The sequence below is a fragment of the Schistocerca piceifrons genome, chromosome 7 (assembly GCF_021461385.2).
Source record: "Schistocerca piceifrons isolate TAMUIC-IGC-003096 chromosome 7, iqSchPice1.1, whole genome shotgun sequence".
Taxonomy (NCBI): domain Eukaryota; kingdom Metazoa; phylum Arthropoda; class Insecta; order Orthoptera; family Acrididae; genus Schistocerca; species Schistocerca piceifrons.
Genome location: NC_060144.1, coordinates 50,710,577 through 50,729,716, shown reverse-complemented (window position 1 = coordinate 50,729,716; position 19,140 = coordinate 50,710,577). Strand labels below are relative to the sequence as shown.

The window sequence follows — 19,140 nt, the reverse complement described above, 5'->3', positions numbered from 1 at the left end:
AGTGTATTTGGCTTCTGTAATTGGGTAATCAGCACCCCAAAATCACCAATAATGATTTTAGTGGAGTACTGGACCCCCAGGCTTTTGAATCATCATTCACTCTTTATGGAACACAATATGAGCTATACATAAAATAATTTCAGAATTAAAACAAACAATGAACTTTAAATGGAAATTAAAGGTTCTCTAAACACAAACAAAGTTTATGACTTTAAAGCAACTGTTTGATAATATAAAACTTTCAGATAGAGAAACAATTAATTTAAAAGAATTTCAAAAGTTGTTTGAATAACTATAATAACAACCCTTCAGTGGGCAAGAGATCAGGAAGTAACACTTCATTTCATATGAACCAATTAATAACTGTTTTAGCAATTAACAAAGGGTCAAATGAATAATGACAATTCTCAAAATTTATTTACAACAGATAACAAGCCCCAAGGGGTGGGAATGATACTAATAATAATTTATGCCTAGAAAGAACAAGATGATAGCAATAAAGGGTAAGAACTTGATTTAGGAAAATGAGGGGATCACAACTCCTGCTTATTAAAATAATTTTGAACAATACTGATAATCACTATTAGTGGGGACAAGAATCCCCCATACTGTTAGTGAATATAATGGGTGAAATTCTTCATGCCCAATAGCATTTTTAGGAAATCATTGTCATTTCAAACTTAGAAATATAAAAAAATAAACAATAGTAAAAAATATACCAACCTCATTACACGACCTGAAGACATTATAATATAGTACATAAAACCCTTTTCTTTAAAACAGGATTTAGTGAACTCTTTGAGAACACAAGCTATTAAAGGAAACATTCCAAAATTGTGTTGAATACTTTGAGGAATCGTACAAAATGAATATAACTTATCCTGTATAAGAATTCTGTGCATGCAATGGGCTCTGATAACACCACTGCACACAATGGTAGACACAGTTAATGCTTCACTGGTGTGTCTGCTTGACAGCTGCTGGAGAGACAAACAGTGAACCGCTATGTGCTTGCAAAACAAGGATCAGGATCCCCAACCATGCTTGACCACTCACTTCTGCACATTGTAATACAAGGCCCAAAAGCAATCAAATTTAGCACAGATACCTGGAGTGCAGAAACCTAACATGAACTAACCTAACAGTCATTGCTTATTCGATGCAGAGACAACTCCCAAAAGTCCGCAGAAAATATCTGGCGGAATAACGAGGCTGTCGAATATTACAATATACAGTGATGCCTAGAACAGAGTAAACGCCAGTACTGAGAAAGGGTAAAACAACAAATACTGACACTGATAACAGATTTTCAAGGTAACAGTGTCAGTGAAACAGTTCAAAACCTGGTGTGGATAGCTTGAATTACTGTTCAGCACCACTCTGAACTTAATGGATTGTAGCACTGACTTGTGTAATAAATCATGAATATGAATTCAGAGTTCAGGTACAAACAGCAAACTGTACTTAAAACAATTTCAGGGTAAACACATCTGCAACTATAGAGGCCAGAAAACATGTTCAAATAAAATGAGGTAAGCATAGGAAAATCACTTTAAAACATTTCCGAGAGTCCAAGTCTGACACTATTAATTCTCCCGTTGTCAGATAAGTGAACCAAGTCCACATGGCAACAGCTGTCAATGTCCCCTCAGTGCTTAGGCACACCAGCTAGTCCACACCACAATGAAAGTACTGCTGATGATGCTGAAATCAATGATCACTTTTCGAGGCGCTTGCTAGGCCCGTACTGCTCTCATCTCTTTCCAATGAACCCTTTTGTCCCCATCAGAGTGTGCCACCTTGTGCTTGAGTTGCAACCAATGACCAAAGAGGGCAAGGATTGATAACTGGAGAGTTTCCATGCTCAGCAACAACTTGGCATCTTCAACCCAAATCTCAGATAATGTGGCAACGATAAACTCCCACAACAGCATTGTGGAGCTCTGTGACAAATATCATCAGCTTTGTGAGGACTCTTTGGGTATGGTAAAAGACTTTTCCACCCACTTTACCATGAAATATACCACCCAGCCACAATTCATGAAATCACAAGAAGTTCCCATGCCACTAAAGAGGAGGTTGCGGCAGACTTGTGAGATATGGGGTTATTATGCCCATCTCCACCAGTCGGTGGGTGTTGTCCCTCATCATAGTCAGAAAACCCAACAAAAAAACTCCACCTTTGTGCAGATTTTAAGTCCACGGTGAATGCACAGTCCATCATATATCCATACACTCTCCCTCGCCCAGAGCAGTTAAGGGCAAATTGTAAAGGGAAGTATTCTTCTCGAATATTGATTTCAGGGATGCCTATTTGGAGCTCCCATCGGATGATGTGATGTAATCCTTCCCCGTCATTAGCACTCACATCAAGCAGTTTTAGGATCAGTGTCTACCCTTTGGCAGTGCTTCTGTCCTGGCCATCTTCCAACATTTTTTAGTACAACTGATATTGAAAATGCCTTCCAGCTCCAGTTATCTGGGTGACATTGTCATCTTGGTCAGTACTCCAGAGGAGCACCTCTGGAACCTGGAATGCCTCTTCCAAATCCTCAATGAAGCAGGACTCAGATGAAACTGGGAGCAATGTGAATTTTTCTGCACCCATATTGAACAACTCAGTCAGTTCATCGACTCCCACAGTGTTTATCCTTCTGTCAAACACTTGGAAACTATTTGGGAGTTCTCTTTCCTGAAAAATCTCACCAAATTCCAGGCTGTTCTTGATGAGATCTCATATTATTTCACTTCATACCTAATGCTGCTCAGATCATGACACATTTACATGCAATCGAGCAAAAAAATATTTCCTTCATCTGGCCACCTGAGCAAGAAATGGCTTTCCAGACATAAAAAAAAGTCTTGCTTTGTGACAGATGTCTAGTCCACTTTGACCTGTGGAACCAGTAGCCGTCAAGGAGGATGCCTCATCTTACGTTACTGAAGTGGAGCTGTTGCACAAGATTGGCGCCACAAATTGCCCAATTGCTTTTTCATCTAAACTGCTTCGCAAAGCTCAGGTATACATAGTTAACTAGAGGAGGAGGCCTTGGCAATTGTCTATGGCGTTTCCAAGTTTCATCGGTATCTTTATTGATGGAAATTCTTCCTGTTAATGGACCACAAGCCTCTCATCAGTTTATTCACGAAGTCAAACCTGTGCCTGTCCAGATAGCACAAAAACTTCAACAATGGGCTCTTATCATGGTCAATTATAATTATCTGATTCTGTATTGCCCAATGGCATGTCACACAAATGCGGATACTTTTCTAGTCTTGCTGTCAGATCAGATGTGGAATTTGATTCTTTTGAGGAAGCTTGCTTTCATACTGACCAGATCGATGAAGCCACAGTGGGTATCTGTCTGAAGGACCATCATCAAATCGCCACAGCCACAGGGCAAGATGGTACCTTCCAGTTCCTTTGCCAGTTTATTCAATCAGGCCAAAATGCAGATGGGACATCACTTCCCAATGAGTTTCTTCAGCTTTGGTTTTCCCAGCAGGACAGCTTTTCAGTCCAAAATGGGAGTTTTGAGTTTTGCTCTTACACACACCAAATGAACAAACGTGGGCACTGATGGTGGTATCTCTGTGGCAGTTGGTGTTGGAATTACTTCATAAAGAGCACTGGGGCATCAAATGTACAAATCAGTTGGCCAGGTGGCACTGCATTTGGCTGGAGATGGACGAGGACATTGAGCGCTGATATCACATTGCAAGTAATGTGCTGAGAACTTGTCTACTCCTCACAAAAAGTTTTTTGACTGGCCCCAACAGGCTATGCCCTAGCAATAAATCCACAATGGTTTTGTAGGACCATTTTGGGGTTCACACTAATTTCTCATTGTGGACACTATTTGCAAATTTCCTTCTGTGGCCCTCTGAATTTCACAACACTGACTGCCATGGTTCATGCTTTAGCAACTATACTTGGCCAGGAAGGGTTACCAGCTGCCACTTAATCTGATAATGGCCCACAATAATTTTAACAGAATTTGAATCTTTGTGTAAGACCAAATGGCCAACTGTATCACCCACAGGAGACTGGCAACTTTCTTACTACAATCTAACAGTAAAGCAGAACAATTCATGCATATCTTCAGAGCGCAACTGCGGAAATGAAGACAGTCCAACTCAAAGGAAAATGTTTTGCTATTGTTCTTATCGACATACCATATGACACCTTAAGAAGGGAAGTTCTGTGTAGCAAATCTCACCAGACTACACTGCATTTCCTCCATCCTTCACGTTCCCCCAGGGCTTCTCTGTCTCTTTCTAAATTCCAAACAAATACCATGCTGTATTCCATGGTTTGTAATAGTGGTGATCTGTGGGAACCTGGGATTATAGTTCAATCTGTGGTGAGAGCAATGTTGTTTGGAACACAATCCTCACAGACACCAGAATCAACTGAGCTCTGATGCTGTTCCCAGCAGTGCTGTGGATCTTTCTGTTCCAGAGAATGCTTGGGCAGATGGTGGCTTCCCCAGCAGGTACTCATGGTGGATATCATACCAGCTGCTTGGCACTACCAACAGGATTCCTGCATTGCGACTGCAGTCACCGTAGCCACAGTCTTTGGAACCTGAGTCACCTCGGTCATGAGTACCAGTCTCTCCACTGCTGCAGCTCCAGCCATCATAGCCCAATGGCATAGCAGCCTCCATCATCAAAGCCCACAGAGCTGTTAATCCAGCAGTTGTTACCACAGACGTCGCTCCTCCTGCCATCTTGGCCACAGCTAATGTCCTTGTCAGTGCCATCTACTGAGATGCACATGGAGCTGGACTCACCTATGCTGTCGTGGGATTTCCCATACCAGAATAGGCAGATGTTGCATTCTGCCTTTGTTTTTCTTCTGGTTTTTTTGGGGGCCCATGCAGCAAATGCTGGAATGCCATTCCTGGGCCCAACTCCTGGTCTGACCTCATCATCCTGCCTTCATTCCAGACCTCCCATAATCACCATGGCCCATCACAATATATCACCAGAGTGAGGTATCTTGGCAGGGGAAGAGTGTTGTGTGATCAATGTCTACACCATGGCGCCTGCTGCCATGCAGCTGCAGGTCACATGTACGCAGCCCGTGACCAGCTATTCCCAGCTCATGCACGGCACTGCACAGCCAAGCAGCAGAGGAGCTGCTCATGCACATAGCTGCCTCCATAGTAATGTACCAATGCCCATCTGGTATACTCATGTCAAATAGCTGCATGATGGTACCATGCCAATCACAAGGTGCCACACCACTGTAGACTCATTGATGGCGGGCATATTCCTATGCTATTAGGGCTTTCTAAGTGCACATGGTACTTCACATGGGCATTCTTGTCCGAGACTTCATTACTGTAGAAACCTCGATGCCATCCTCATCTGGATTTTGACTACATTTGGAACTGGACTGTTCAGGGATTTCTACAACTTGGCACTTGAGTCATTGGATTCATTCAACAAGTTTGCCAATTGCCATCTATAATATATCATTTAAATATACAATGTCTAAAATTGTGGAATTCATCCTAACAAATGCTAAAAAATTCCAAAAGAGAAACAAAACCAAATAAGAACATTTCCTCTTTTACTTTTATTGAATATAAAATTTATTGTGACTTGAACATTAATGTTCCATGTCTATGAATAGTTATTGACACAATATCTTACTTTATATTACACTGTACAGACTTTCACATTAAAGATGTATCCTTAGATGAAATCTTATGAATTCTATATTACACTATTTGAGCTATTTTTGTGAGCATTAGTGAAGCTACCAAACCAAAAGTCAATGCTGAATGATAAACAAAAGTTATTGTATCATGAAAATGATGATGAGAACTGTAATATATCACAGCTGTACTTATGGCAAGAACACATTGCAAATGAAAGAAAAGTAATTTTGATCCTTGCCGTTATACAATGCTTAGAATAAAAGCTCATTATTTCAAATTCAAGATGATGTGGTCAATAAAGAGGGGATACAAGAGTCTTAGAAGAATTTTCCTCATGTGTGAAAGTAAAATCACTGTGCAAGAGCTTGGGAAGAGAATACAAGAAATTTTATGCATACATAATGAAATACGTGGGTTCCAAAACTGACCCAGGAATCAATTTTAATGATTTTTGTAACAAATGTCTAACTTTCTGAGATAAGTCATGCCATTGTATCATTATCTATACTGAATAATTACAATATACATCTCAGTGACACCAGTAACCCTGTCATTGAAGTGTTGTATTATTCTGTTTCCTGCCTTCACTTGCAGAGGAATAAACTTTCATTGATTACTCATGCCTTCTGTTGTTTGAGCACACACGGTTACAACACAAAGTGAGGAAAAAAATCTGCATTCTTAGATCTTCGACATGGATTGCAGTAGTACTGAATTCAGTAACTGGTGGATCAACAAAAGAGCATTGCAGTAAGAAATACATTTGCTACTCTTGATTGCAATCCATTTAAAAGACCAGTCACCCCCAGTTCCATCATAACTCTGTATAAGTGTTTTTGAAACAGAAGCAGTCAAGTATTAGATTTGACACTCCTGTAAAAACAGTAGAATGCACTAAATGATGATTTCAATATTTGTCATATTCACTGAGAAGCTGTATGAGTTTATTATGTTGTGTTTATTCAGATTTTGTGTATTAAGGTGGCCTGACAACCGCTCACTGCTTTTATAAAGTTGTGTATTGGGATGCCATATTTATGCATGATTTAGTTGTAGATCTAACCAATAGTATTATGTTTTTTTTTCCTCTTCGAAATTGCAGGCAATAAAGTTGTGAAGAAGAGTCTCATAATCACAATGACACAACCCTGCCTCATTTTCCCTGATTTCATCACTCAGTGGTACGATAAATAATGGGTTTGGTTGTTTACCTTCTTGCTGATAGTAGCACAACTATTAGGTGGTTATTGTGAACTGTTAGGGTGTTTATAGCATTGGGATAACATAAAATTATGTACAACATCTGTGTTTACTTATTTGCCTTCACCATGAGCACATTTTTCCTAGCACCAAGAGAGAAATTACAACTTTTATTTGGCATTATCTCACACCAAGGTCACCAGTAAGTCCACTGCAGTACCTCTTGGCTAGTGGTAGTAGGGAGTGTGCAGGTATGAGGCGGAGAGGGAGGTTAGATGGAGGGCAGGAGAGAGGTTGGGAGAGGGGGTAGCAGAAAAAGAAGGAATTAAAAAGACTGCGTGTGATGGTGGAAAGAGGGTTCTATAATGCTGGAATGGGAACAGGGAGGCTGCCACCTGCACAATTCAGAAAATCTGGTATTGGTAGGAAGGATCCATATGGCACAGGCTGTGAAAGCAGTCACTGAAATGGAGAACGTCATTTTTGGCAGTGTGCTCAGCAACAGGGTGGTCCTCTTGTTTCTTCGCCACATTTGTCAATGGCCAGTCATGCAGACAGACAGCTTGTTGGTTGTCATGCCCACATAGAATGCAGCACAGTGGTTGCAGCTTAGCTTGTAGATCACATGACTTGTTTCACAGGTAGCCCTCCCTTTGATGGGATAGGTGATGTTTGCGATTGGACTGGAGTAGGTAGTGGTGGGAAGATGCATGGAACAGGTCTTGCAGGTCTCTTACATGGGTATGAGCCATGAGGTAAGGGGTTGGGAGCAGGAGTTGTGTAGGGATGGACGAGTATATTGCGTAGTTTCGGTGGATGGCGGAATGCCTCTGTGGGAGTGGTGGGAAGGATAGGGAGCACGACATTTCTCATTTCAGGGCATGAAGAGAGGTAATCAGAATGCTGGTGGAGAATGTAATTCAGTTGCTCCAGTCTTGAGTGGTACCAAGTTATGAGGGGAATCCTCCACTGTGACCAGACAGTGGGGTTTTGAGAGGTACTGGTAGATTGAAAAGATAAGGCATGAGAGCTTGAAGAGTCACACATAGGAGATTTGGTTTTGTAAGAGGTTGGGAGACCCTTGGTATATTTCATGAGGAACCACTCATCACTGCAGATGCAATGACCACAGGTAGCTAGGCTGTATGGAAGGGAATTCTTGGTATGGAATGGGTGGCATCTGTTGAAGTTGAGGTACTGCTGGTGCTGCTGCCCACAGTGTGGCTACAGTTGCCTGAGACTGCAGCCATGCTCATGTGAGTTGCATTTGCATGCATGCATGTGTGTGTGTGGGGGGGGGGGGGGACTGTCTGTCTGTGTTTGTCATATATTTTTGACGAAGGTCTTAGGGGCTGAAAGCTTTATTTGTGACAGACTTTTTGTTGTGCCTATCTACGACTCAGCATATCCGCTATATGGTGAGTGGCTTTCATAATATTGTTACATTCCATCCTGGATTTCCCAGTTGGCTTCATTATCCAAGTTAACATTTTTGATCTGCTGCTTCTGATGCTGCACTTAGTTTCACTAGGAAACAAGTTAATAAGAAATTATACTTAATTAAAGATTCTATTGCATGATGTAATAAGAAAAATATTGTGAGATAACATGTATTTCTGGGCATAGTGACACCACTAGTTATACAGAATGATTGTTCAACTTTTAAATAACATATTCCAAACTCTGTGAAAGAAATTAATGTACAAGATAATTAATATTCAACTGCAGAAGTAGCTACATTTTTCATTGCAGATTTCACCTCAGTGCTTGTTATATTCCAACTTTTGCCATTGTATTTCCATAAACCTAATTTTTATGCACTAGATGACATACTTTGTTCATTGATTGAGGCAGTAATTAAGATTTTTCATAGTTTACAATAATTACCAATATGGTACTTGTTCTTGTAATTAGGGCATTCCCAATGCAGATGCATAAGGTAATTCCATAAACTTTTCCAAATTCCTAGATTATCACTATTTTCATAAACCAAAAGTTTATCAATACTTACAGTCCATTCCAAGAAGGAAAATTTAATCTAGCCATTTCCAAATGTTTGTGGAGTTTCAAAACAACAATTTGTTCATAGCCAGTATTTAAATCATTAGACATCACTCAGAATCTTCAGTCTGCACCCAGTTCTGGTCAAGATAACAAGCATGTAACACCTACATCAAGTATGTTCTTGCTATTTGCTCAATGCAGTAGTTATTCATGAAAATATGTGAGTATTGGTGTCTACAAAAACTCAGTAATGTTAATATTTAAAAACCTTCTATGATTTCTGCAACTCAAGTTATTGAATATTTTGACTGAATGTGTTGAGGTTGATAGGTGGCTTAGACTGGCATTGTCATTTGAATGAGCTATTGTTGAGTGTTGTAACTTTCATTAGTGACTGAACTATGTGAACTATTGCAGTGTACTTATATCCAGCAAATTACTACAAGACAGTATGTAAACAGTGATATTTACTATAAAACAGAACTGTGTTCTGTGTTATGCTTAAATATAATTTGTTAGCACTGACCTGACTGTAAGTGCTAATAATTTTATGCAGTACAAAAAATTAGAAAATTAGTGACAGGAAAATGAAAAACAGTGTACATGGTGAGAGGGTACAGGAAAGACTGGAAACAGGGACTTTAAGTCATGTTTAATGGAGTTCCAATAAAATGACTTCTAAGGCTACTATATATGCAAAAAAAGTGCAACCTAAATTGTGTTATCAGGTATATTTTTTTTGCCAAACACCATCAAATCTTCAATAACATTTTCAGCTTCATGAAATGGAGCAATGTGTTACTGAGAAGGTGACTCAGAGTACAGAAAATCAGCTGGTGTCTTGTAATTTGGTGCCCAAATGGGTAGGGGCTGTTTCACCCTGGTGCAGTAGAAACAATCATAAGTAGGACAGTGACAAGTGAAAAAATTATGTACTTAGTGTAAGATAAAAAGTAACATTTGAAAGTATGAACTGGGGTTTACAGTGGAAATGGACAGTGAAAACGTTTTGTATTGCTCAAATGAATCAAAGCACAATGTATTTAACTTGACGGACAATAATGAAATTATCAATACCAGAGAAGGAAAGTTGTTACTCACCATATAGCGGAGATGCTGAGTCGTGATAGGTACAACAAAAAGATTCACACAATTATAGCTTTCGGCCATTAAGGCCTTTGTCAGCAGTAGACACACACACACACACACACACACACACACACACACACACACATGCGAACGCAACTTGCACACACGTCTGCAGTCTCAGAGAGCTGAAACTACATGGCGTGTGTGTGTGTGTGTGTGTGTGTGTGTGTGTGTGTGTGTGTGTGTACTGCTTACAAAGGCCTTAATGGCCGAAAGCTATAATTGTTTGAATCTTTTTGTTGTGCCTATCGCGACTCAGCATCTCCGCTATATGGTGAGTAGCAACTTTCCTTCTCTGGTATTGTTATATTCCATCCTGGATTTTCCATTGTTTGGTAATGAAATTAATTATGACACTGTGTAGTCAAAAATCAACAGGCACCACCAGAAGCAAAGGACTTCAGTCAATCTGGAGCAAGGAGATCATGATTCTGTGCCAAGCAGCAACCAATGGAGAACTCCAGCCCATAATCAAGCAGTATAGATTGCAGACCAACGTGGAGAAAGGCATATGATGCATTTATATGGCAGCAGTGACGGACACTGAAACAATATAAAGTTAACAGAGTTTGTCATTAAGAGTTCCTATAATATTGACAAAATGAGTGACAGGAAAATGAAAAACAGTGTGTGAAAGATTGGCAAGGAGGACCTTAACTCATGTTTAATGGAGTTTGTGGTTTAAATGTACAAATGAACAAAAGTTATATTGAGTTTAAAAGTGAAATTAAAAGTGCCCTTCAGAATATAAATAATAAAATATGTCATGTCGTTAGCTAAAAGACAAGTCCTGTGAACAATATTAAGAATTAGTAAGAATAAAGATGGATCTTTGAGCAAGGCAGAAGGAGCCCATGTGCCACATGTATTCAGCCACTGGACCTGGCTTAGGCAGCCTATTGCAAAAAAGCCATGCACCTGGCCTACGGGAGCCCAAGAGATCACCTCAGGAGGTCTATAGAGATAAGGAATAAATTACTTCACATGATTAATAAGGCAAAGGCCTCAGACACTTAAGATAAATTAAACAACAGAATTAATGAAGCAAGGTCCTTAGGCAGGGGCAGCCACACCATGCCAAACTTCATGCATGTAGCATGTGCAGGCCATGTGTGGGCCAAGGCCTGGCCTGTCACTCAGCTTTGTTCAGTACTTCTTGGAAATATCTGTAACAATACGACATTTCATTTTGCTTTGCAGCGTGGCATGTTTCAGTCGGCAAAACTCTGAGTTCAGGACAATTGTGGTGCCGTTGCTGTTTACTCTTTGCTATTTGTCATGGTATGAATAATGTTCACAGGTCCACTGGCTGTTTGAAAAAAAAGAGGTAGTCTAGTGACCTATTGTCATAATGCTTTAAAATGAATAGGAATGACAGAAGAGATGGATGAGATTCCTCAATTCATATAAGGGATAGGTACTGCATATATGCTATGAAAAGACATTACCATACCATGTAGAAAGAATTTAAAGATCTGGTTGGCAATGAAAGAACAAAAAATTACAATAATTGACAAACAGGATTCATTGTTCTGTAAATCAAGAAGCACTTTGCACTTAATTTGCAGGCATGGAGCATGTGAAGAAATTGATGGTAATAGTAAAATTTCTGAAGGCACACACATTATTCCGTTGTCACTTGCAACAGTTTTCAGTGGAACTGAATAAAGACTAGGGAGACTTCATATATAACTCCAAAGTATGTTGGTTAAGTCAGGGGGCACACCTGGAATGATTCTTCAGTTTAAAACTTGCTATTGTTGAATTTATGAAAGAAAAGGAGTTCAGGAATGAAAATTGGAATATCCAGAATGGATTGCAGACTTCACATTTTAAGTAGACTTCACTGTACATTGCCAATAGTAAGACACTGCAAGGTAGCTTCTTTATGATTTGACAGGGGTGCATTTAAAAAGAAATTGCATTGTACAAGGTACACATTCTGACAAAGACAGTCCAGTTCTCTAAGCTCAATGGCATTAAAGAAAGCAAAGCACAAAGTTTGAAGAATTCATTGTGGCCTTAAAAGAATTACAAGGATAGTTTTATAAAGATTTTGAGGACACTGTCACTCTTGTATCTGTTTTTGAGACCATTTTCCATTTCAGTTGAAAGCACCACAGTGCATGAGCAAATGTATCTGACTGACCTGCAAGGTAATTCCAGTTTTAATGTCAAATTGTTTTACATTAAAACTGTCTGGGGCTTCTACAGTGCATTCCTTAAGTACAGTCTCCTTAATGAGGTTGCAAAAGTACTACAATATATTGATCAACATATATGTGTCATAGACTTTTTTTTGATTACGAAAGTAAATAAGTCACAATTACATGGCAACTTGAACTTTGTGACATTTTCAGTGTTTATCTGTAAGTCGACAGTTTGTACCAAATAAAAATTATCTTATGTCTTCAGCACATCAAAAATAATTAAATAATACTGCAAATTTGTTTTGGTTGTGATCTACGTTGTTGAGAAACGTGAAATATAAAACAAAATTGCAAGCACTGTGACTGCACTGCCACTAAAATGTGATGCTTTGCAGATTTCCCCCTCCTGAAGCTCACACAGTGTGGTGTGGTGGTGGGGAAATGTGCTAGCCAGGCTGAGTGTTTTGACACTCAGGTGAGGACATAGCCCGCGTGCTGAAAGCTTGGCCACCCGTGTAGTTAGGCAACAATTTTGAAACTTTGAATGAAGCTGTGAGAGAGAAAGAGAGAGGGATTTATGATGGAGGCTACAATAGTTATGAGAAGCTAATGGAGAGCTTTGGGTAATTCAATGGCCTTATAGGGGAAAGCTTCCTGACCGCTCCACGCAGTCTCTGAAACATAACTGAAAAATAATAAAGTAAGATAGCCACTGAAGCCTTAGATGCTATGTCATTCAGGGACTGGTGGGGTCTAAGGGGAAAGGCAAACAAAATGCTAAGACTGGAATCCAGCAAAAGATTCATAGTGAACAGTAATGGAGAGCAGTAGATAGGTTCAGTGGAGACAGGTGCAGGCAGAGTCTGCCAAAGTATTAGGCTGATATTGCTAGGTCAGAATTAGACAGCTGCAAGGCTCTGTTGATCATAGATTCTGATGAGGGTTTCAGTTAGCAGATGGAATAGTGACAGATAGTCACCATCTCTGTGAAAAGACTTGACTTTATCAGAGAGACACCTCAGCTAGCAATGTCAATTTGTAAACTTCAATGTTAATTTCTCTTTTTACGTGTTTATTCTCCTCATCATCCTTCCACTCCTACATCCAAATTAGGAAATTTATGTGTGTCTGTCAAGTCTCCCTCTCAGTTCAGTCAACTGTATGAATTCCCCATAGCACAAACCTCTATCACTCAGTTCCAGGCAAAACACACATTTCAGATGTAATATAAATAAATTTTGCTGTCCGGTGTGGGTACACTGGCACTTGTGTGGTACACTGGCTCTCATGTGGAGTCCACTGGCTATTATGTAGATCATCAGATTGGGAACAGATAGGTTTGCTACAGCAACTGTAGCACCTCCAGGAAGTTGTAGCGACTTGCAACTTTCTGAATTAATGGAGAATAAGACAAATTAGGCCTGTAATTGCAGCAGTAGTTAGTGAAGATGGGCACTGTTGAGAGAAGGCAGTTGATGAATCTCCTGAGTGTGCACAGCAGCATGCTGATAGCACCCGTGCAGTGAGAAGGAGATGGTGGGTGTCACTGGAGATGACTGGTTGTCCCTGAGTTCTAGGCAGGATTCTGAACTTTGCAACAGCAGCAACAGGGGATGGGGTCAGTGCGGTCAGCAGTGCTGCCTAATGCATTGCAGGTGGAAGTCCAAAGATTTGAGGCAGGGCCTCAAACTTCACGGCAATGGGGTTGGCACAGTCTAAGAGGGAAAGTGGGCAACACAGTTCAGATTGGGGTCCCAGAGTTCAAGGCAGGAGCTGAAAATTCACAGCAGTGGGGACAAGCAATGAGTTCAGCACAGTCCAAGAGGTCAGCATCTGATGCATTGCAGCTGGACATGGCAGTGTTCAAGGTCATTGCCTGACTGCCTTCACAGTGGCAGTGAGCAACCAGATCAGCCCAGTGCAAGAGGGCAGCAGCTGACGCATACAACATGTGGCGGCATAACTTGTCTTAGCATGATGCAGCAATGAGGTCCATTACGAGTGTAATTTGTTCAAATAGTTTGAATAAATTAAGTGACCTGGTCAAAATGGCTCCTACTAGTGAGACAAGCTCCTTGGGAAGTGGTAAAATAAGTGTTGAGAAAACTTTATGCATTATGGGAAAATCTTTTGATGGCAACAAGAGGGACCTACAGAAATTTATTGAAAATGTCAATTCTGCAATTGAGCTAGTGAAGCCAAAGGAACAGAAAATTTTGCTTAAATTTGTAAAAGCACAAATCACTGGAGAAGCAAAGTCTAGCTCACAAGTAAGGGAAAGAACAGGTGCTTGGGGGAAGTGAAACTTGTCCTCACAAGAGATTATTCTAGCAGAACAATCAATTACTATGCTTGTAAGATATTACAAGCCAGGAAAATGCATGGGGAACCAATTGCAACATGGGTAAATAGGACTGATGAAATGTAAAGGGATGAAGAGTGACAAGCAAGGATAGTCTGAATGGAGCAATGAAATTAGTTAGCTTCCTGGGCAGGACATGCCTTACATAAGGGCTCAGTAATGACAGGATCTAGACACTTGCGCAAAGGTGAGGAGATGAAACTGAGCTAGCACCCACAGTAGAACTTGCTCTACTCTCAATGGAAGATATGGGAATAGTACTAGGAAAGAGAATAGGACATGTATATGTAACAGTAAAATGGTGTAGACATATAAAAGACCTAAAGTGCTTTACATGTGGACTGTGAGGAGACATTGCTGGTAAATGCAGAAAGAATAAGCCGGACAGCAGTGTGCAGTTGATGACAGCCATGGAATTTTCAAAATTTTGTTACTCATTTGACAAGAAGGATCACACGTACAAAGAAAGCAGATTAAGGAAAGTGACTTCTATAGATCCAAATGAATTAAAAGCCAGTTGGAAGGAGGTTGATGGTCTGCAGTCCTTACAAAAATGGAAATACCCATAATTCAACTTGTCTGGTAGCTGTGGTGCAATGCATACATGAGAAAGAGATATCATTTATTTTGAGTTTAGGCAATCAGGACACTACACCAAAGATTACCATGAAGGTCTGTGGCATGCACAGAGGAAATGCTGAGTGCCAATGCCAACCAAAAATGGGAAATTGCAGCAAAGCTAAAGCATGACAAAGCTGCACAGTCAGGCATTGTGGCGTTAAAGAAGCCAACAGTTATGGCAACAGACGGGACCACTGAAAATGATGTGTTTGTACTGTACTGTGTAGAATGAAGAAAGAAATTTAAATCATTGGTAGAGACTGGAGCATGTTGTGCTTGTTAAAGAGAATGAGTATTCCTGCTAACTGCACTGTTAGAATAAGTGAATCAGAAAGGTTTAATCTGAAAGGCATTGCCAGTGAAGCAGTATGCACAATGAGTACCATGGAGGTACACCAAAGTGTGGAAGATACTGGAGAAGTTGACCACAATTTCATGTATATGGGTCAGGGTTAGACATCTCGTACAATAGGTTAACTAGAAGAGACTTTGTACCACAATATTTGGTTAAGTTAAATTATGCAGGAAAAGTGTTAAGACTACAAGTGCAAGACATACCTTAGCAGTAAAGAGGAACTGAAAGGTTATGAATTTGAAATGGATCAGGAATCCAGTGGAGAAATAGAACCAATAGAGGAAAAGATAATGTTGCTAAGATGGATGGTAAGGTACCACAAGATAGTAAAAGGGAAATGGTTATCCCAAAACAGAGATTGTACGAGGGGTGTCTGTAACAAACTTTTTTGTGACAGTACAAAGTGGCAGATGCATAGCGAACACAATACATTTTTCAGAGGACGAAATTCAATTAAAGAATGTCAGGTTGTGATGGAAGAATTGGAGTAATTAGAAAAAGTATGCAAAGCGAAAGGTAGCAAGGAAGCCAGAGAGGAGGCAGAAAGTCATGTCAGTGTTTTATGGAAACAACAGAGAATTGATCATTTAAATGCAGAAGAGAAGAGAGCAATAATGGAGGTTTCCATGGAGTATGGAATCATATTTCATATGCCAGGTTACAGATTATCTTATGCATCCACAGTAAAGCATTGAATTCTGATAGCGCCAGAATAAGAAGGAAAATTAGTGACTCCTAGACTGTACTGGATTCCAGGTATACAAAAGAAAGTTTTAAAAGAGTAAATTGAGCAAATGCTGAAGGATGACATAATTGTTGAAAGCAAGAGAGCCTGAAATGCACTGTTATCATTAGATCTAAAAGTGACAGATAATAGTGATAAAGGGAAGTGGAGAGTTGTAGGGGATTACAGGCAATCAAATTATTTACTGTAGGTGATGCACTTCCGATACCAAATGTCTTTGATGCCTTGGACCATCTAGTGCAGGCAAGGTACTTCTCAACACTTGGTTTGGCAAGCAGATACCATAAAATATAGATGCCTAAGGAGTGTAGAGAAAAAAACTGCATTCAGTTTGTATTATCAGCATTGTGAATGTAACAATGTTTCCAGCAGGTGATGAACACAGTATAAATAGGTTTGCAAGGGGTAAAATGTTTTGTGTGCTATGGAAAAAACCTACAGGAGCATAATGAGAAGCTCTGTGAAATTTTCCGTAGGTTGCAAGAGGTTAATGTAAAGCTGCAACCAGATAAATGTGAGCTCTTAAGGAAAGAAGTGATCTTCTTATGCCAATGAATAACAGACAAGAGGATTGCACCAGATACAGTGAAAGTGGAGAAGGTAATGTTTCTCCCACAGCCATGAACAACAAAAGAATTAAATGGGTTTCTCAGTTTAATCACATATTACCAGCGGTTTATTGCTAAATTTAGAAAAGTTACTAATCCATGAGATATTAAAGAAAGGAGAAGCATATCAGTCAAGCTGACAATAAAACAATGCATTCGAGGAACTAAAGGAAAAATTGATTAATCCACCACTACATCAGTATCCAGACTTCGAAAAAACTATTGATAGTGATGACTGTCATAAGGAATGCAGCTTTTGGAGCAGTTTGTTGCAAAGTGAAAAAACTGGTGAACAAGGTGAAATTAAACTATAGCACTACAGACAAAGAATTGTTGTTTATAGTATATGCAATGAAGCAGTTCTAACTATTATATATGGACAAAAGTTAACATTGGTAACAGACTATAAACCATTACGTGTGAAGGATCCAAGTTCAAAACTCCTGAAGTGGCATCTAATGCTTGAAGAGTAGTTACAAGGTAGTCTATCAAACAGGCAGGTTAAACAGTAATGCAAATTAGGCCCATAGAACAAGAGCAAAAAGATGAAAAAGAAGTGGTTTTTGAAAGGACTAATGTAAAAACAGAGCAGAGCTCTGTGGCAGAAGCAGGTGGGGACAGTAATTCCATAAACATGCAACAAGCATAGGGAACCCCTGGCATAGAAAAGTAAATAGACAATGAAGAGGAAATCACTCTTTAAGAGAAGCAGAATATACTAACAGAGATGCATCATAATAAATTTGGAGTACACCAAGGAATGCACAGGACTTTTCAGAGAATAAAGTTGCATAGGCAGTGGTGCAGAATGAAGTATGATATTGAGGGTTGTGTATGAAAGTGTCTGTCATGTCAGAGAAATAAGTACACACAAGTGAAAACAATAACTTACAAACTTTCAGCATGCTGCAGGTGAAAAATAGGTCTGCAATTATATTATAATTGATATAAATGGTTGTAGCTTCCTCATATGTTGCATTGAGAAGTATCTAGTTTTTGTTTCTTGATGGTGGCTAGTTTCGGACACCTGTGTCCATTTTCAAGCCATTTGTGCTGTAAGTGTGACAAATACAGGTGACTGTCCATGAACAGAAACAGGCCCTGCAGTAATGAAAGTGGCATATGGCTGACTTAACAGCAAAAATACACCACATAGGATGGATATTTTTGCTGTTAAATCAGCCATATACTGCTTTGATTACTGCAGAGGCAGTGGTGTACATGGGCTATCACCTGTATTTGTCACAGACCCAGCCAGAGACTGGAAACTGTCCAAAATGATGATGATGACAGCACGGATGTTTTGAAAATGGACACAGGTGTCCAAAACTAGTCACCATCAAGAAAAAAAATAGTTACTTCTCAACGCATCTTATGATGAAGCTACAACCCTTTCATTCAATTTCAAAACAATAATGCCTTTAGAGACCACTGATGCAGCTGAGGCAGTGTTTGAAAAGTGTTCAATGGACACAGTGGGTCCATTAGATATATCAAGTACAGGTAAGAGATATATTTTAACTTTTCAGGATGATTTAAGTCAATTTACTTTAGCAGTTCTGATATAAAGATGATACACAGACACAATAGGTGAAGCATTTGTGGAACATACAGTATTAAGGTATCAGTATTAAGGATCATGGTTCAAATTTCTTGAGAGACATTTTCAGAATAATGTGCAAATTGTAAAGAATTAAGTGGATAGAGACTACAGCTTACTGCACACATTCCAATGGCACACTGGAGAGAAGTCATTGTACATTTGTCAAATATCTAAGGTATTTTGTAACAGGGGGATAAAAGCTTTTGGGACAAGTGGGCACACTATATGCAGTTTTTATGTTCAACCCCAACACTGCATGGCAGACAGGGTACACATCATTTGAACTACTGTATCGAAGAAAAGTAAACATATCAGGAATACTGCAACAGGAATCAATGCAGGTAAGTTACAATTACAAATCATACGTGGACAGATTAAGATCAAAGATGCAGGAAGCACACAGAATAGCAAGGTGGTGGGGGTTAAGAATAAGAGAGCAAGCAAGGAGCAATATGATAAGAAACAGATCCTGAAAGAATTTAAGATCAGTGTCAAAGTATTGCTCTCCAATTATTTCATAAGCCAAGGCAGATCTAGAAAACTAGATTCACAGTAGCAAAGGCCATATGAAGTAATAAGGGTTGATACTCCAATGGAATAATAAAGATTAAAAGAAACAAATGTATATGCAAACAGACTGAAAAAGTACTTTTAATTTCAGGCATGGCACA

At 39.6% G+C, this 19,140-nt stretch overlaps 1 protein-coding gene across 2 annotated transcripts in view; it reads right to left on the bottom strand.

Moving 5' to 3' along the window:
• Window positions 1-19,140, bottom strand: part of LOC124805310 (protein broad-minded-like) — a 292,053-nt gene that overhangs the window by 114,415 nt on the left and 158,498 nt on the right. The gene's annotated exons all lie outside the window — the stretch shown is intronic.